Source organism: Zonotrichia albicollis, chromosome 6 (genome assembly GCF_047830755.1).
Source record: "Zonotrichia albicollis isolate bZonAlb1 chromosome 6, bZonAlb1.hap1, whole genome shotgun sequence".
Taxonomy (NCBI): domain Eukaryota; kingdom Metazoa; phylum Chordata; class Aves; order Passeriformes; family Passerellidae; genus Zonotrichia; species Zonotrichia albicollis.
Window position 1 is genome coordinate 47,219,351 of NC_133824.1, and position 20,163 is coordinate 47,239,513.

The 20,163-nt window shown below is 52.5% G+C and overlaps 1 protein-coding gene across 2 annotated transcripts in view; it reads right to left on the bottom strand.

Annotated features, from left to right (window-relative positions):
• BAHD1 (bromo adjacent homology domain containing 1) overlaps window positions 1-5,872 on the bottom strand; it is a 32,621-nt gene extending 26,749 nt beyond the window's left edge. Inside the window, exon 1 of one of the 2 annotated variants that reach the window (XM_074543502.1) lies at window positions 5,555-5,872. The gene's annotated coding sequence lies outside the window, so the exon portion shown is untranslated. The remainder of the gene's footprint in view (window positions 1-5,554) is intronic. The other variant, XM_074543501.1, reaches the window with a different exon arrangement.
• Between the last annotated feature and the right edge of the window lie 14,291 nt (window positions 5,873-20,163).

The following is a 20,163-nucleotide window of genomic DNA, read 5'->3' on the forward strand; positions in this document are numbered from 1 at the left end:
CAGGAACAATAGAAGGCCAGGCACGGTGTAAGTAGGAAGCAATGCCTGGGATCTCGATGCTTCCCTAGCACTGAGATTTTATTTCAAGGATGATAATTCAGACACTGAAGAATCAGCTGCCAGCAAAGCAGTTTTATTCCAATCAATGAGAGGAAAACGTCTGCTTTCTATTTCTAAGAGCCTCGTAAATAATTTGAAATATTGAGATACAGGCAGCCTCTAAAAGCCAAGATCTTTCATTTAAAAAAAAAAAAATCAAGGCTGCTGAGCTGTAGAGTTTCAAAGCTGAGCATGAGAAAGCCCTTCAAAAACTGCTGGAAGAACAATGGGTGCCAGTGAGCGCTCCTGTGATGTGCCTTACAAAGGGGGAAAACCTAAAAATCGTCATTTTCTTTAGTCATACCTTTGTTTAGGAGAACTGGGACACGAGGAATGCAGCACCCGGCAGCTGAGCCCAAGCATCATCTTATTCCTGAGCACCACACGTTTAACACAAATCCCACCCGCTCTCCACGTGCCTTTTCCCGAGCGCTTCCATCCACAACAGGGCAGAGCCCAGGGAATACAGCGGGAGAAAATTCCCACCTGGGCTGCATCCCCTTGTCTGGCAGAGGAAGGAGGGAGCCACGAGACACCCGGATCCCAAAGCCTCCCTATTCCCAGCATCACCGTGCCGGCTGTGCCATCCCATGGGATGAGCTGACACCCTGCCAATGCCACCAGACTCCTGTCACGGTGCCTGGCTGCACGTGTGACAGCAAACACCCCTCAAATTCCCGAGCTGCCAAGTCTCCAAAAGCACTGGGAATTTTAGACGGTGAAGGAAGCAGAATGACAAACCGAGGGATTCCAAGCAGGCTCAGACAAGGTCCGGCCAAACACCTCTCCTGAAAATGCAGCTCTGACTTGGGTTAGAGGTGATAAAAGCGGCATTCCCGGCAGTGCCACGGGGGAGCAGCGCCGCGGCAGGGCCCCGAGCACGGCGTGCTCCCGGGCAGTGACACACATTGCCTCCCCATTTAACAGCGTTTATTTAGCTGTCCCCAGGGGGGACTGCCCGGTGCCACCGGGCTCGCAGGGCGCTCCAGCGCTCATTCCCACACGGTTTGAGTCAAGGAAAGACACAGCCATGCCTTCCCCCGTCATCAACCAGCAAGAACCCAGCACTGCCAAATGAGAGCATCACTCACAAAGCAGGCCAAAACCAACAGCGTCCCCTGAATTATTTCTGACCCATGCGGAGTTAATAACCACCCGCCCTCCATGGAAGATGTCCTGAAATTTAATGTATATCAATAAGTAGTGGATTGAAGGGAAAACAACTGCTCCTCCAGGGCAGCCATCCTCATTTTCAGCTGCTTTTCTCCAGAAGCAGAGCAGCACTGCCATCCCCACTGAGGGACTTCCACTCTGATTTAAATCAAATTATTCTTTGGAAATTATACAATTATAATTTTGAGAGACCAGAGATTTCACAAAGAGGTTCAGGTTCAGTTCCCTCAGTTGACTGCACTTCTTATATCCTGCCAGTTCTCCATACTCTGATTTTATAGGGGTTTCACCCACATGGCCAGAGGAAAAATAACATGGAACAGATCAATTAAACTCCAATGGCACAAATATTGACAGGGCCCAAATGAGTTGATTTTAAACCAGATTTCTATTTGTTTTTCTTAATGATACCCTTGGCTTATCTTTTTAGTAACTTCAGTCCCTCATTTCACTTTATTGCATGATAAAGTTTTCCAGTGTCTTGTTCTCCTAATGGAAGGGTTTTTTTATTCACATGAAATATTACTGTGACTCTATTCTACTTTATTTATAATAAAGCTCCATGCTAAAATAGCAAATCTGGGCAATAACTGAACAAAGTTATGGCACTGTCCCATACAATCTTGTTTCTTTCTGTCTTAAAAGACATAAAACCAGTAGTATCAAATTTAAGTGCGTTTTCCCCATTTCAAGGATATCAGGTGCCAGTTCAAGTGTGAAAGCACAGAGAGTTAAATTGTGATGATCTTCTTACAGGTAACTCATTCACTGAGAACAACAACCTGGCCACGAATTTCAATATTCTCTGCCATTAAATCCATGTCTTTGGTCTAAATAAAAGAGGAGCTGCCATGCTGGACAGCTGTGATCATGGCTGAAGGACCCAAAGCCTCCAGTCCTCATGCTGAACACAAGGAACAATTCCTTCTGAGCATCCTCCACAGAACATCCCCTGTTCTTCCCTTTAAACACTGTCTGCATTCAAAACTGCAGCGTCTTCCAGACTTCATTCACACTTGGAGAATAGCTCAAGACAGCCCAAATCTGCAGCTGGGAATATAACCAGCTCACCTATGAGCTGCTGGACACGGGCACATAAATCATCACTCAGACCGGGAGTTCAAGCAGGAGAGCAAACCAGCCGGTCAGAGCCCTGGGATGGGGAAATCCCCCGGGATGGAAGCACATCCCTCTCTGTCACAGCCCAGCCACCCCAGCCCCTGCCAGCTCACAGCTTGTGTTTGAAGCTATTTTCAGATTTATGACTTCTTTGGGCTGCTTATTTTTGGTTGCTTTTTTTCCCCCTGTATTTCCCAGTCATCTGAACACTGCTCCATTTATTATTATCAACATGAGAGTTATGACTTGGTTCGGCTGCTTGGGCGTGGCGCCGAGGCCGTTCTGCTGCTGCCTCCACGAGCTGTATCCCCTGGTTAACTGAGATCCCAGGACCAATGAGCTTGGAAAAGAACTCTGAGATCATCGAGTCCAACCTGGGACCAACCACCACCTTGTCACCCAGCCCAGAGCACTGAATGGCACATCCAGTCCTTTCCTGAACACCTGCAGGATGGGCATTCCACCACTCCCCTGCTGTCAGCCCCTTCCAGTGCCTGTGAACCCTTTACAGGAACAAATCCCTCCTGATGTCCAAATGGAGAAAACTAACTGGGAGATGGGGCAAAATAAGCCCCACACTGGATGTGATATTTGCACATCTCTGAGCACACCTTCCTGTTTTTGCAGAGCCAGATCTCATCATTCATTCATTTGCTTGTGATCTGAACATGATGCCAACCAGCGAGCACGCCTTTGCCTACCACTCCTAATTATTTTTCAATTGTTTACTTTGGACAGATTTGCTGCTAAGGGCTTATTTTTAGTGCTGCAGCAGCATTAGAAAAGCTTTTGCCGAAGGGTGGATTTCCCCCCAAATCACGGCCAGGCTCTCCCTAAATTGGATCTCCACAGACCGGACTGGCACACGTGTCCCACAGAGCCTCCGAGTCACACAACAGCGATTAACACCACGACAGCAAACAAAATTAACCTGCATCACCTAAAACACAACAAGTTCCACCTCAACAGGAGGAAGAACTTTCCACTGAGGGTGGCAGAGCACAGGAGCAGGCTGCTCAGGCTGCCTCCCTCTCTGGAGGCATTCCAAACCTGGACACATTTCTGTGTCACCAGCTCAAGGTGGGGATGGTCTCCAGAGGCCCTTCCAACCCTAACTGTCCCATGACACTGGTTAAAAAGCCAAATAAACACTGAGGCTTCCAGAGTGGAAACAGAAAGGTGATGCAGACAAACTGGCAAGAAGGACAGAGTACTGACACTTAACTGAATGATTCAGTTGGATGAGAACACGTCAGTGGCCTCCAAAATAACATTTCTGCCTCAAGACACAAGGGTGTGACTGTTTTTCCCCCAAACCCCACATTTCTAAGTTGCATCTTATTGTTCTGTGCAACTGTCACCATCAACCCCCAGCAAACAAAGCATCTAGAAAGGATCCACTGGCACAAAGTTCAGGGAATTATTTTTCCCTGCAGGCTTGGCGTTTTCCAGCTGATTTTACACCTATCAGTAGCACTACACTTCTCTGCTCTGCTCCAGCTGGAAAGCAGTTGGAAATGCTGCACTGAGTTCATGAGCAAAACAAACAGAAATCAATGTTTAAATCCAAAACATCCTGGTAAATCACACTAATGCACAATTTCCTATCACCAGCAAACATTTAGACAGTTCCAGCTGAAGCATGAGAAAGATTCAGGTAGCCAGGACATGACAAACGTGAAGGATGGCCCGGGATGAATATGTGAGCAGGATATTTCTGTTAAAGCGATCAGCAGCGTGCTGGTATTTAAATCACATTAAGATTTCAAAAGCATCAGTCTATCACACAGCTCGTGTCACTCTTTCTCACAACCACGAGGACCAGAAGCCTTAAAATAAAACCCCGAGCCCCTCAGAACACCAGAGAGCCCCTCAGCGTGGAGCAAGCACTCGCTAATTGTGGCAAACTGATGGACAGATCAATTAACCAGGCAAGCAAAAGCCCGGCAAAGCCTCTCGCTTTGAGGTTCGCCTGCTCCTGACAATGATGACTTCAGATGGAGAGCGAGCACGAGGGGCAGCTGGATTCTTTAAAACAAAACACAACCAGAACCTCTTTCAGATAAGCATTTTGTGGAAAGAGAGAGGGGAGGGGGAGACGCAAACAGAATAGATCCCAAATGCTCGTATTTTTTAAGTTTTCATGGCTGCTCTCGTGAAAGAGAGGGGGTTCCTGTGTCTGCCTGTGCCGGGGCAGGGAAAGGGACATCGGGGTGTGGGTGTCCCCGCGTCGGGGCTGGCTGTCGAGCAGGAGCCCGGGGAGCACTTGCTAGTCTTCCCGAGATCTGCCCAGTCACATGTGCTGGCTCCTGCGCCTTATAGAAGCAGCTGGAAAAGAGGGAGCCAGCGGAGCTGCCTCCATTAGGAGCCACCGCTACACAAAAGGAGAAGAGGAAACAAGCCGTCGGCCACCGGAGCAGCCGGCAGGAAAGGAGAGATGTCCAGAGCCACGGGGAGCGCCCGGCAAGTGGGAAAAATCACGATGAAAATGAAAACTGCTCTGCTGTCCCCCAAAGAGGCTCGATGGTACCTGCTTGACAGGGACACGGGGCGCGCAGCCCGCCCGGCATCACATCCTGCAAACCATCGGGAACTCGACGCACTCAACCGCACAGCGCTCAGGGGAGGGGCTCACGGCCCCGCTCGGGCGTGGGGAGCCCCAAAACACCAACCCCAGCCAGCCCGTCCGGTGCCAACTCCCGGCCGGGCAGCGCCGGTTCAGCTCCGAGATCCGGAGGGGCCGAGGACAGCGACGGCTTTCCCCGGCAATCGCCCCCGATCCGGCGATGCCGAGGCGAGCGGCCCCCGGGGCGAGGAGCCCCCCGGGACCACGAGCCCCGCAACTCCCGCGGGCCCCCCCGCCCGGCCCCGCCGCCTTTGTGCTGCCCGAGCGGCAGGGGCGGAGGAGCCCGGGGGGTTCGGCGGGGCCGATCCGGCCTCGCACCGGTGGGACCGCGCGGGGTAACGGCGGCCCGGCCCGGCCCACCCGCCACCGAGCCCGCCGTGCCCTCCCTGCGCTTCCCCGCCGCCGCGGGAAGTTCCCGGTGGCCCCGCGTACCCCCCGCCCCCCAAACCCCAGGGCGGCGGCACCTGCTCCCGGCCCGGCGGAGTTCCCGGGGGCGGAGGGACGAGCCGGCGCCGCGAGGACCGCGTGTGGACTCACCGGGAGGCTGCCGCAGGCCCCGGGGGGGAGAAATCCAGCGGCGGGAGCGCCGCGAGTCCCGAGCTCCGCGCTGCTGCTGCGTCAGCGCCGCCGCCTCCTCGGCTGCGGGATGGGGACGAGGCGCCACCGCCGCCGCCCGCCCCTGGCCGCGGGGCGTCGCGGAGCGGGCGGGCGGAGGCCGGAGCGGGCGGCGGAGGGGCCGGGAGGGGCGGAGGAGGGGGCGGAGAAGGGACCGGAGGAGGGACCGGGGGCGCCGCCGCGAACTCCCCGCAAGCCGCGAGCGCCTCCGGCCTCCTTCCTGCTTCCTCGTCCGCAGCCAATCGCCGCCCGCCGCCCGCCGCTCGCCCCGCCGCGCCGGCCAATCACGGCCGCCTCTCCCCGTCGCCGCCGGCCAATCGCCGCCGCGCCCGCCCCCGCCCCGAGCCCCCCTCGGCGCCCCCCCACTCCCCTCACGGAGCCCCCCACTCTGCCGCCCGTCGCCAGTGGCGCGGGATAACCGGGAAACCCGGGATAACCGCCCCGCCGGAGCTCTGGGGTAGCCCCCGGTGGCCGCGATTCCCTCACAGGACGGGGGCGTGAGGCGGCCTCGCGCGCCACTCAGGCCCCCCCCTTGGGTCCCTCAGAGGCGCCCGAGGCGCCCTCGCACCTCGCGGGTGTGCCCGGCGCATCCCGGGGGCCGTCACACTCACACCGAGCCCTGCATCCAAACTCGGGGAAAGTTGTATGTCCCAGGGGTCCGGCGGGAGCTCCGCTGAGAGCTGCCAGGGACGAGAGGCAAAAGGCAGAGCGGGTTTGAGCGCCCATCATTCCCATCCCGAGATGGGCACTGGAAAGGCCACGGACACCCCCTGTGTGGTGGCTGTCTCTGAGCAGCCTTGTGAGTCAGCACCAGGGGAATATCCCGTTGCATTTTAGGGGGAAAAGGCCAACAGGCAGTTCTCAGGTGTCCCAGAGCTTCCCCACAGAACCTGTCCTCACTGGGACACTCAGGTGTCCATGGCTTCCATGGTCTCACCAACAGGTGAGACATGGCAGCAAGGAGAATATCTGGAAAACTCCATGTTTTCCGGGACAAATGAGTTTAAAGCCCTAAAGCAGCCCAGCAAGCCACGGAAGTTATTTGATTAGTATCTTTAGCAGTACCACAGTCCCCATCATGAAAGCCTCTCCACCAGTTGCAGAATGGAGTTTTCCCGTAGAATCATGGAATCTCCTGAGCTGGATCCACAGGAATCAAGCCCCACTCCTAGTCCTGCACAGGACAGCCCCAAAATCCCACCATGTGCTTGAGAGCATTGTCCAAACACTTCTTGAGCTCTCTCAGGCTTGCAGCTGTGACCTCTTCCCTGAGGACCCTGTTCCAGTACCAAATTCATCCTATTTCTTTTAAATTTGGGAAACACCAGGGAAGGAACTGGCACATGGAACAAGCAACCCATGGGGCTCCAGGAGATAAATACACACACAATAAGGGTGAGACCCTGATGATCTGCTTGAAATTCAGCTAAACTGCAGGAGACTTAAGAGCCTGAAATACTTCCTGCCTTGTTCCGGTGGTCCACAGGGATCTTGCAAACAACAGCAGGATCAAGCACTGCTATGATTATTGCAGGATCCAGATGTTACACAGGAGAAGCTTGAGAGGAAATTCTGCTATTTGGAGACACTGATTCCTGAAACAGATATCAGTCGTTGGTGATGGAGCAGGGAAAAATAAGTAAACTTAACAGCTACACCCCTGGAAGCTCTCAAGGTGCAGTAGGGCAACTCTCCTTAAAAACTCTCTGATACCGTGTGAGAGTTGCACTTGGATGATCCTTGTGCATCCTTTCCACTTCAGGATATTCTGTGATTACCCCATTTCACTTCCTCCCTTTGGATGCAATTTCCCAGGCTCTATTCAATGCAGCTGGACATCACCAAGAGCCACTCCACAAGCACAAAGGTTCTGTCTCCTCAGACCAGAGCTGCTCGCCACCTGAAAAGTGAAGGCAGCTCACGGTGCTGCCAAATTGTTCCCTAAAAAATGATATTTTATTGGAGCTTTTCCCTCTGCTGTGAGCCACAGGAACAGGAGGGAAATCACAGCACTCTGAGATCAGAGTTCAATCTTGGTGTTACACAGGGCACACTTAACTCCAGTTGTTAGATGTGTTCAAGTGACTTCCAAAATCTCCCACCTCAGACTCCCATAGCTAAACAGAGTGATATTTGAGCAAAAAAGTGAAGAATCTGGGAATTCCAAAGTTCTGAAATCCCCCTGCAACTCAAGCAGCAAACCCACAGTGTCACACTGTTCCAGAGGGAAACACTTGGGCAAAATTCATGCTGAAGTTTGATGACAAATATTATTTAACAGCTGCTTTTTGGGGAAAGTGGAGGTGAGGCCACCTTCCCTCTTCCAGGTGTCTGGAATAGGAGAACATCTGGACAACGGGCAGGTTGAGGATGGGGAGCTGTGTGCTCCAGAGCTGCACAAGAGTGAAGCACAACAGAGCCATCTGCAGAGCTCCCTCTCCTTTGAGATACTAATTTATTCTCAAGTGGGGCTTTTCCTTGTCCCTTTCTCAGAGGGATGAGGGGGGAAAATGGGAAGGTAATTGCTGATTCCAGAACAATATGTCTGTGTGTCTGCCAGGCTCCAGCTTCTGTCAGGCGGGGACACAGCCAAGATGCAGCATTTGGGCTTTTTCTCCCCTTATTAACTGGGAAGAACAAACCACCAAAGCCCTGACACGAGATCTTCCTACCCCAAATTCTGGCTTGTTTTTTGGGAAAGGGATAACATCCAAGGCTATAGACTGCCTAAACAGCAGCACAACAAGAATATTTGTCCCCAACTCCTCGCAATTTGGGCTGTGGCAGCACCTTGCTGAGGTGGTGCCTGTTGGTAAAAGGATTCTAAAGCCCCATGGCTGTGGGGGAGCTGGGCCAGGAACCAGCAGGGATTAAGAGATTGTCCCTCATTACACACTTACCTCCAGGTACTGGGGTGGGACAGGCACACACAGCTGAGCCAATGCTAAAGGAAAGAAGAAAAAAGAGGATTTCACCGTTAACAAAGGGAAAACAGGGAAAAGGATCTTTGCAATTTTTTGATTTTAAATTTCAGGGGTAAAAACTTTAGTTGTCCCACAGGAGAATGGGAAAGTGCCCCAGCAGCTCACTGTGGGTCAGGCTGGCAGATGGGTGTTTGCACTGCACTCAGAGCTCTCTGACTTTCAGGAACAACTATGGTGAGTTTTAAAGCCACAGGAAATCCAAGAGGAAAAATCCCCCAGCAGTGCTGCAAGGACAGAGAGAGGGAGCCTGGAGCTCTGGTGTCCGTGATGGCAGGAGGTTGGCAGCCCCCCTTGTTAATCCAGGTGGGGAGACAGTGCATCCCTGGGAACTCCTGAGCTTCCTGCACAGCCACAAACTGATGGAGAGCTTCCATTGCCCTGGAAGCTTGCAAACAGGCACGGAAGCTTAAGCAACAACCTTAATCTGAGTAAGCTGACACACTAAGAGCAGCAGTGTGGAGGATCCTGCACCAACTGGTTCCTTGGCCGGGCCTCAGGGAAGGACTTGGCTGCAGGCACATCTGCGAGGGGGAGGATGGCCAGCCCCACCTTTCCAAACAGCCTGGTGGCCACAGAGGGGGATAAACTCATCCCTGGGTCTTTATGTAGCCCCTGTCTGGCTGCACTGACAGGGCTGGGTTAAAAACTTTTTAATTTCAGCTACATCCCATAGGGATCCTGCCCTTTCCAGGCATATCCCTTACTAAGAAACATTCCCAAATCCAGCTGTGTGAACCCATCCCTCCTGATGTCTCCACAGAAAAGGTGCTGGTGCTGCACTGGCTTGCTGGCAAAGAGATGGGTTTTGGTGGTCCCCTCCTTTCCTTCTCCCTTCCAGGGTTAACCCAGTAACTGCAAAAGGCCAAATGAATCCCTGGTGGAGCTCCATGGACTGACTTGGAATTCTATTACACCAAAAAGGCAAATTGGCTGTGAGTGCTCAGGTCTGCAGCAAACCAGCTGTGGTTACAGAGGCAGCTTCCTCTGAGATTTCTGTTTAAACATCAGCATTTGCTCATTTTTAGCTGGGTGAAATATTTCCCCTTTTTCCACCGGAAGAAGCCAGAAGGGATTCAGGCTGGAGGAGAGGGCTCTGCCGGCACAGAACTGTCACACAGGATCTCATTACCTAGCCTGGAAAAATCCAAATTACTGTATTGGTGTCTCAGGGAATCATCTGCAGCTTTTTGGTGCTGTTGCTGCAACAAAGGTTTGATTTATCATTTATTTTAATTTATTTTATTTTAGTTTTAGAAAAGTTCATGCTGTTTGTATCCTATATTGTCTATGAAGCAGCAGTGCCAAGTAAGTTCAGCAAATGAAAGGGGATTGCTGTGTTCTATTTCTTATTTCACCTCTCATCTTAACACTTTAAAGTGCTTTAGTAAGGAATATATAATAGATAGAACATATATAATTTATTGATGGAAGGTGAAAACAGAGGGACAATGAGAATAGCTCAGTGGGGACCAGCACAGTCAGGAAATGAGACTGGATTGAATTAAAGCAGAAAATCCCAGGACTAAGAGTTAAGAACATCCCTGAGTGTTACAGTGGAGAGAGGTGAATGTGTGTACTTCAGTACGTTGCAAAATCAGGATTAAAAGCAAAGACTCTGCTTTATGAGCTGGGCTGGGAGTGACAAACTGGCAGGGGGTGACAAACTCGCATGCACAGGAAGAATAAATGTCCTGCCTTGAGTTCCCAAGGTAGCCATTCTTTTATGAAGTGTGATTCACAAAACCAGGGAGGCTGAGGGGATCACAATGCAAAACACATGTCCCTGAAAGTCAGGATGGGAAAGCAAGCAGCAATTATGGGACCATCTGTGATGTGGGATGGGCTGTGGCAGAACCAGCACCGGTCCCTCTCCCCTCTGCGGGTTGTTGGGCTGGGGCAAACACTTCAGCTGTGGTCTGCTTGGAAAAATCAGTGGGAACAAACCCCTGGCTGCTTGTACAACTCCTTGCACAGAATGAATACAGGAAAAACCTAATAAGAAATCCCAAAGGCACCACTCAGCCAATCTGCATTTCCAGAGAAACAGCTGGATCAGCAGGAAATCCTCATCTCTCTTTGTGTCCCTCAGGTGGGTGGGAGCTCGTGCCAGCACACAGACATGCAGACAGGGACATTCCTGAGTGGGGGAGATGTGTCTGCTCCTTCACACTCCTGCCAGCACAGGGACACAGGGACATTCCTAATTTCCTATGTGAAAAGGAAACACCTCTCCTGGATGCTTTACTGTTTCCTTGTCCCCAAACTCTCAAAGATGTCCAGAGGCTCACCCAGAGTCCCATTCAGAGATATTTTCAGCCCTTAGCATTGCTTTTCATTACTTACTTTCAGCAGCTGGAGGCAAGATCAGCACAAAGAAGAACTGATACCTCCATGGGCTTTTTGTGGGACATCAGGAAAAGCTCCAAAATCTTCATTAGGACAATAACAACATCTTAGTGTTGGGGGAAAATACACACACACATAGATCTGTTGATCCTCTGCTTCATCCCAGGGGCTGGGGGTTGAATTTGGGCTCAATACTCACAGTCTGAAGCTGCTGCATCTCCATTCCTTGTTGGCCATACATCAGGCACTTGGTGGGAAGGTTTGGAGCTCCCCTGTGCAAATCTCCCTCTTAGGGACATGGTTTAGTGGTGCCCTTGCAAGTGCCGGGGGAACGGTTGGACTCGATGGTCTTAAAGGTCTTTTCCAAACTAAATGATTCCATGATTCTATGATAATCCTATTAGCATTAACATGGGCTGTGTGGCTAAATCCCCACATTCTGCACAGAAATTGAATCCCTGAGGGGTTGGCTTAAAATAACAAATACTCAGAAAGGGAGAGACGGGAGCAAAGGAGGGTTTGCCTGGTGATGGGGTCTCCTATGGGAAGTAAATCAGGCAGTGCTCAGGGATTTGGAGCTGCTGTGGAGAGTCATCTGGACTGGGGAGGGATCTGGAGGATGTGCAACTGGCTGGGGAAAATGCTGTGCCCTGGGTGGCAGCACCTCCTTAATTTCCTTTCCTACATCTTTCTCATTCTTGTTTTATTGCAGTGAGAGAGAAAAAGGAAAGGAAAAAAGGAAGGGTCAGCGCACCATTTCCTCCAGACTTTGAAACGCAGGATGGGTTTTGAGGGACAGGGCTGCACAGGGCTGTCAGCCATCGAGCAAGTGCTGGCACTGTGGGGAGAGCAGAGAAAAACCCTGGTGCAGAGACACCATAGCAGGGGAGGAACAGCCAGGCTCAAACAGCTGGAAAACAGGCAGAGCTACCACAGCCATGGATGTTGAGGTCCCGTCCACGTGTCCAATGGCAGGATCTTCCCATGGGATGGAGTGAGGGATGACAAGGGTGCTGGGCAATGGGGGAGCTGCTGCAGAGGAGGATGTGGGCCCCATGGCTGCGGGTGGCCACAGCTCTGGGCTCAGCCACAGGCTTATCCCAAAGTCCTGGCTGCTGCAACCCTTGCAAAAATAGTCATTAACCCAAATATCCTCATTAGATCCTCACGTGAGGACTTGTAGTCCACCAAAGTATTCCTGAAGTGTGAAGATTTCTGTTCTTTTGAGATTCAAAGGAGCCTGGAGTAAAGGGAACTTTAATTCAGGAGACCCTGGATGATAGTGATCATTCTTGGCCTCACATTTAATGACCAGTTTATTCCTCAGAAGTGTCCATGAAGTGAATGGTGGCACAGCCTTGCTCGTGTCCCAGCTCAGAAACCCCCAGCGGGTTCACACTCGGCCTGGAAACCGACCAAACTTAAACAAAGTGGGTTGTTCATACTGTTTGGACAGAGCCTTGGATCAAGCCCCATTTATTCTGCTATTACTATTCATTATTCCCTCCGCTGGTACCCTGGATGTTTGAGCTGGGATCTGCTTAATCCTGTAAAGCCCAGCTTCTCCTCGTGCCAGAACGGGGAACAAAGTCATAATTCTCCATTCGCAGCCTCCCAGGCTGTTGCCATGGGAATGATGCAATGTTCCCAATTCCTGGGGCTGCTCTCCTGCCAGTTCAGGTAGGAGAAGCCACTTTCCCGAGGGAAGAGTGCCCTGTATTGAGTGCTGTGCTTTGACAATTAGCCAGGGAAGTTACACATCACTCCATCAAGGTGACAGCTCCACACTCACAGGGACCTGGTTTCTGAATGGGAAATGAAGCCCTGGCCAAGCCTGGCTCACTGGGGGTACGTGGAAGTGCTGGATCTGTACCTTGGGGTGCTCAGGTACTAACAGTCCCACTGTGATTGTCCTATTTAGAGCCTTCCCCAGTACTACCCATCCACAACCAGGTCCCATCCCGCTGTGCCCAGCTCCTTACCCACATGACACCCCAAATGAGGCTCCTGCCCAGGACCCCATTCCCAGGGCTCCTCGCAGCCTCGAGTCTGTGCCTGGGCTTAGGCAGGCTCTAGTGGAGGCTTTTGAAGTACAAAAATCCCCAGGGGCTGCTGAGAATGCATTTGGGTATGAGGGGCTGGTGTGGTAAGAACTTCCCATACTTCACCTGAGAGCAGCAACCCTGATAAATCCTCCTTATTCCACCACCGTGGTCAGAGATTGCCCCAGCCCCACCTTATCCCCAAAACCAGGGAGAACTGGGGCACTGGTTTGCTCAGAACACTGGTACGGGTTCCAGCCAGGCCCCACTCCATAAAAGCACCTTTCCAAGGTTATGGAAGGAAAAGTTGCTAAAAAGTGTTACTTCGTGTAAAGTTCAGTTTGCCTTGTGAGAATCCAGTGCTGTAGGAAGTTTCAAAGCTAAAATGGGGAACAAGGCAGGTCCTGATGGGAGTCTTGTCCAAACCTGTGGAGATAAAACTGGTTAAAAGTCACCCTCTTTCCCCTTACTTGCTTTTCTTCCACAAACCAAATAAACTTGAAGCCCCAAACTCTTGGAGATGGCTCCTCCCTTCCTCCTATCCTTGAGACTTCAAAGCATAACCTGAAAATTTCATCAGTGCATGTTTACTCCTATGCCTTGCCCTAAATCTGGGTCTGAGTGGATCATCTCTGTACCAAACATCCTTGAGCTGTTCTCTGTCACATTAGAACCTGTGCAGCCCTGGACTGCCCAGACTGGTGCCTCCTCACCCAGCAGTGAGTGTTGGTGGTGTCCAGGCAAGTCCTTCCTGCTGCACAGGGACTGGATTTGGAGAGCTGAATGGTTCCCCTCTTTAAAACAACAACCTTGATCCAGGGAGATTGAACACAGGGGACAAACAGGAGGCTGGTGTGGAGGGAAGCCCCTCAGATCCCTGCCAAGGCTGCAGCTTGGCTGTGCCTTTGGCAGAGAATTTTCTGGCAAGCTGTGCAGCGCAGTGGGTCTGTGTGCTGCCCAAACAGCCTCGTTTCCTTCCCAAAATGTCACAGGAGGTCTAAAGCCTTCCTAAAGTCAGGATATGTCTCATTTCAGTTTCTTCATCCACACATCCAGTTTCCTCAGCAAAGAGGGGAATTCAAGGGTTTGATGTGATCTCTGTGTGACAAATGCATGCTGGCTCTTTTATCACCTGGTTATCTGCCAGGGGCTTCAATAGATCTAAAACCTCCCGTACTCCAGAAGCTTCCCAGGCATCAAAGTGCAGCTGAGCACTAAATAATCCCCTTGGTCTTCCCCTTAACACTTGGGAAGAGGAGTAGGAGTTGATCTCCTCTGTGGGACAGGCTGTCTGATGGCTCAGAAATTGCTGGATCCTGAAGCTTCTCAGCATCATCAGCACTAGATCCAGAGGCACAGAGGTCTCTCAATTCCCTCTAACCTCCCCGGCCACCCCCTGCCCTCCCTCCTGGTCCCTTATTCCTCCAACCCAGCTCTGTGCAACGATGAAAACTGGGTTAATAGATGAAAGAGGAATTGCTAAAGCAAATATTTTCTTTCCAAAGCTCTCTTCATTAGCTATAAACACAGGGAACCGTTGCAGATAACCAGCGTGTTTTAGAGGGTTGTGGCTCCGTGGTGAAAGCAGGGATTGGGGACATATGGATTTCTGATTTCTTCTTAAAACCAGCATTGCTCCAGCACCTCATCCCTACTTTGTGGCCTGTCCCTAGGGCTGGAGAGGGAACTGTGGCACAGTTCCAGCATGGTTCTTTCTTCCCACAAGCACTGCTGGGGTGGAGGATGTCATTAAATCCGGATAACCCAAATTTGGTGAGCAAAGATGTCTTCAGACACCTTTCAGGGGACACATCAGCCTTCAAAAACAACCCCCCGGCCAGGAAAATTTTCTGGCAGCAGCAGTGGAGCAACAAAACCCAAGAAGCAACGAGCACAAGATGCTTCCCTCACTTTGACATCCACTTAAGAGCAGTGGTGATGTAAAAATCCCCCCAACCTTTGGGAAAAGGGAATAAAAATGTGATTTGAACACCTGAGGGGCATTAAATCCCCAGGAGTTCTCCTGGCGTCTCTTGTCCTGAGCTGGAGTCGGCTTTTGAACCCGGCTTTGCCGTGATTATAATCCCTAATTTCTGATTTTGCCACCTGCACTATGTTTCATGAAATTTTAAAGCTAATGCTCTGCCAAACTCAAATGGCAGTGGAGCAGATGTTTAAGTGCAGCCAAGGATGAATAAATTATGGGGCTGGTGGCTGTATGGTGAAGGAGGGAGAGGGCGGATGGCTCCAAATAGGGAGATAATTGATTTAAATGACATTGTCTGTTGGAGTCACCTGGGATCAGCTCCTTGGGCACAGGCAGAAGAGATGCAGCAATTAAAGACACTGGTCTGAGCAGCAGTGACTTGCCTCCGTGCAGACTGTGCTCAGCCTTTCCTTTTTGGCTGTTCTGTGGCTTTTCTGCCTCTTTATCCCACCTCAATATCAGGCAGGGAGAGGAAAATGAGGCTGATTTTGATCTTGGTCCACTTGTAGTTGAAATAAGCCTGCTTGGGTTAAGCTGGGGCTTTGGGAGGGAAGGGAATATGTCGAACCTTTAAAGTGCATTTTAATTCCACAGAGAAATGTGTAATAATCATTGATGGCTGGACATGAAATCCAGACCTAGACCAATCTGTATTATTTAATCACAAGATGGATCAAAAGCGATGGTGACTCAGGGGCTCACAGGATTTTTGCTCTTCTCTGCTACAGACAACCCTGTTGACCCTGGGCAAGTTTACTTAACCCCTTAGCATGGCCCAGTCCTTCTGGAGGGGAAGGTGCTCACCTGGCAGGGGTAAATAAATTCCCCTGGCCAACCCATAGCTGCCATGGAGGCAAGGATTCTCTGCAATCCAAGATCTTGGTAAGCCATGAGCCCTCTCATCCCAGGGATGCTGTGGCTGGTTCTGCTCTGTGCCCCTCCAAGGACCTAAGTTTTGGGGGCTCAGTGCCACCCATGCCCTCACAAACCGCAGCCCGGGGTGGGACCTGCCTGAACTTGCAGCATTTTTTTTGCATTTCACCAAAACCAGGTTTTTTCCAACTCAGACAAGCCCTGTTGGAACGTGTTGGCTTTTCAATCATCTGCCTGTCTGTGGCTCCTGGCAGCTTCCTGGCATGAGCTCCAAGCCAGAGCACAGCCCCTCTCCAGGTGCTCACTGGCTTGGGAGCAAAGGCAAATCCAGCAAAAAGCAGGGAGCAAAGGATTTCTGCCTCTGAGGATGTTCACCTCAGGCAGACAGTGGCTACTCCTGTGGACACAGTGATCCCTGCAAAGGGAGTGATGTCCCATTTCTGCAGGGATGTGAGAGCCAGGGCTGCCCCCAGAGCAGGAGATGGTCCCCAGGAAAGACCTTAGCAGCCTCCAGTTCCACACACCATCACAGTCCCACGAGGGAGCTCTGTGGAGCTGTGTTGGAAACGCTGGCTCTTGGGAACACCAATCCCGGGTGAGCGTGTTCAGCACTGACACAACACCAGCTCCTTTGGGAAGTGGGGCCTAGGGGACCTGCATGGAGACTCCCTGGGCTGGAAGCTTCAGCTATGCCCAAGCAAAAAAAAATCATCCCTGGGGATTTCCTGAGTGTGTCTGCATGGCAGGGATGGGCCCATGCCATCCCCTCCCTGCAGCTCCCTCTCCTCATGCCAGCAGGAGTATCCAGGTGCTAAATCACAGTAGGAACTCTGCTGGGCTGCAAAAATAACCATTTGCTTTTCTCCTCTGTCCTGCACTTGTCAGGCAGCTACCACTCTTTCTGTTCCTTCAGACCAGCAGTGGGCTTGCTGTCCCTCCAGAGAAGCTCCAAGCTCTGCAACAAGGCACAGAGAGGACACAGGCTGATTCCTAATGCTCCTGGCACAGGTTGCCTCATGGCAGAACATCGATCCAATATAGCCCCCTTCAGCCAACAGACACCCAGGGCACATGGATTATCTTCATCTTGCCAACAGCTGCAGGAAAATACGCTCACTCCTGCCCTCTCTTCTGGGAGGCAGCTGCAGCAGAGGGCTGGAAAATCCTCCTCTGGCCAGTCCCAGCTCTGCCACCAGACAGCCGCATACAGGAGGGGGCTGTGCTTGTGCTGAGCCCCTCAGCCCACTGAGACACCCTTCAGAAACGCCCTGTTCCCTCTCTACCCTGCCCCATACGGACGGTGCTGGGGACAGAAGTGATGTTCCATGGATGAGCTGAGCAGGGTGATTCAGTGCTCATTGTAGAGCCCAGAGAGATCAAGGTGCCTCAGCACCTCTGGGTGACAATGCTGAGTGATCCAAGTGCCACTCTGACCCTCGTGCTGCAGGGCATATCTATCTGACTGTCATTGTCCCTACCAGACCAGGGGCTGTGAGCAGAAACAGCAGGATCAGAGACTCCCAGAATTATTTAGGCTGGAAAGATGTCAAAGACCATATAGTTCAACCGGACCAATCCCCACTTTGTCAACCAGACCCAGGACCTGTGTGCCAGGTCGAGTTGTTCCTTGAACACCTACAGGGATGCTGACTCCACCACTTCCGTGGGGAGCCCATTACAATGCTGGACAACCCTTTCCATGAAGAAATTCTTCCAGAAAAGTACCTGTCCTCCTTCCAGGGGAACAGCAGCGGCCAAGGGCAGGGCGCTGGGCAGCAGCGCTGCTTCAGTTTCGGGTTTGGTGGGGACATCCGTCTCCTGCCCACTGTGGCAGATTAGCGCTGCAGCCAGCAGGGTGCTTTGGGGAGAGCTCATGCTCCCGACCTCCTCAGCCTCTTAGAGGTTCAGGATCACCCCCTTTCTCCTGGATTCCTTTGGAATGACAGCTCCTCAGGCAGACCCACACCGCCGGCTCTGCCCGGAGCTCCACGTGCCAAGGGGGAGCCGGCTGCCGTCCCCCCCCGGCGGCTCCCTCCTCCCGCTGGCGTTGGGCCGCCTGCCATTTCCCTTTGGCGAGCACGCTGCTCCAGCCTTTTTTCCCCCATTCAGGCTGACAACTGGGCCTCAGCATCAGCTGCTTGTTGCTCAGCATCAGCCTTTCAGCAAACAGCAGGTGCAAGCGGGGCGACCCTGGGCTACGCTACAGTAATCCCGCAGCCCCCCCGGGCCTCCCTCGCACAATATTGTGCCCTCGGCTCAAGAATGTTTTTGTCTCCCCTTCACAGTTGTGAATTCTTGTATAGATTGAAAAGAAATCTCTTTCTAATCTTCCTGCGGTGCCGTGGCTGGGAGGAGCGGGTGCCTCGCTGCGAAGGGAGCGTGGCCGGCACAGCTGTGCGGGAGGAGCGGGCAGCTGCCGGCCAGAACGCAGGGAGAGAGCGGCCGGGACGCAGGGATCGCGTCCCCTCTGCCTGCATCCGTGACAGCGGGTACGTGTGGCTTCGTGGGCTCTCACTCCGGCCTGGGAAAGAAACCGACTCGTCACCCACGTGAGCAGCACGGCGGTGACACAGCAGCAGGTCCGTGCTCCGGCAGCGGCGTTGAACCGCAGCGAGGGCTGCCCGGAGCCCCGGGGAGGCTGAGGCGAGCGGGACTCTAAACACACAGGGATTTTGAATAACACATCGTGCTGTGCTGCAGGAGGGAGGCAGGAGCAGGAGGGAGGCTCGTGAACAGGGATGGAGCATCACCGTAGGGCTTGGCTTCAGCACATCTCTGTACAGTGAAATCAGGACGCAATGACACTTTTGTTATGTGTCACCCTGTACTGAAATTGCTCAAAGCCCAGCACGGGAGGGAAACATCATCCTTCCCATAGGTTACCAAAGCCTCCCTTCTGCTCATGGACCAGCTCCACAGGCAAGAAACCACATCCTCTGTCACACATATGCACAAGCACACTCACTCCCCACTGCCCAGAAAGCAGGAGGGACAGGCAGTGGGACAGAGCAGGGGACAGAGGGGCTCTCCAGGGAGTTGCTGAGAGGGAGACACTGGTCCCACAGCAATGCAGTAGGCTGGGAACCCCATCTGGCAGCCCCAGCGGGACTCAGCACATTTTTTTTGGGAGGTAAACCACTGCAGCCAGGTCTCTGTGGAGGACTGGGGAGAGCCACTGCCTTGCCTGAGGTGCTGTGCAAACACGAGTTCCTCTCCCACATCCTGTACCTCTTGGTGTGGTTTGACCTCGCTTGACAAGGCAAGATTTGCTTTAACCACAGCCCAGCCCCATGACGGGGCCATGGCTCCCGGGGCAAAGGGGCCGTAAGCCCAGCTGGCCCCACAGATCCCCTGCAGCAGTTTTACCTCACAAACTGATTTTAACACCATGTCCCTTGTGTGTGCATAAAGCAAACAGGTCCCTCACACTGTGGGCAGCCCCCCAAACACAGCCTCCGTTTAAACTCAAGCTCTGTCCAAAACTGGAAGGAGATGTGGTCCCTTCTGCCTGGGAAGCACGAGGCAGAACACTGGAGATGTCCAAGCCCATCTTCCCCACTGCATCTTCCACTTCTCCCTTGAGTTTCTGGATCAAACACTAGCAGTGGCCCAGCTCAGTGTGAGCCCAGCTTTTCTACCACAAGCTGATCACCGAGTCCAACCTGTGCCCGATCTCCACCTTGTCACCCAGCCTAGAGCACTGAGTGCCACATCCAGTCATTCCTTGGACACCTCCAGGGATGGGGACTCCACCAGCTACCAGGACAGCCCCTTTCACTGCCTGACCACTCTTTCTGTAAAGAAATTCTTCTTTATATTCCACCTGAACTTCCCTGGTGCAGCTTGAGGCCACACCCTCTTTTCCTGTCACTAAATGAACCTCATTCTGAATGCCACACTGCTGAAATAACCTCTCTGTTACCTTGTACTGGGTTTGTGGCCAGGTTTTGGTAGCCAGAGGGCTACAGGGGTGGCTCTGTGAGAAGCTGCCAGGAGGTTTCCCCATGTCCAGCAGAGCCCATTCCAGCAGCTCCAAGATGGATGTGCCAAGGCTGAGCCAATCAGGAATGGTGGTGACACCTCTGGGATGACATATTTAAGAAGAAGAAACTTATTAGGCAGATAGAATTGGAGCCAGAGAGGAGTAGGGTGAGAATATGTGAGAGGAACTGCCCTGCAGACAGCAAGGTGGGGTGCAGAAGGAGGGGCAGGAGCTGCTCCAGGTGCAAGCTGAGATTCCCCTACAGCCTGTGGTACAGAGATGGTGCAGCTGGTTGTCCCCCTGCAGCCCTCAGAGAG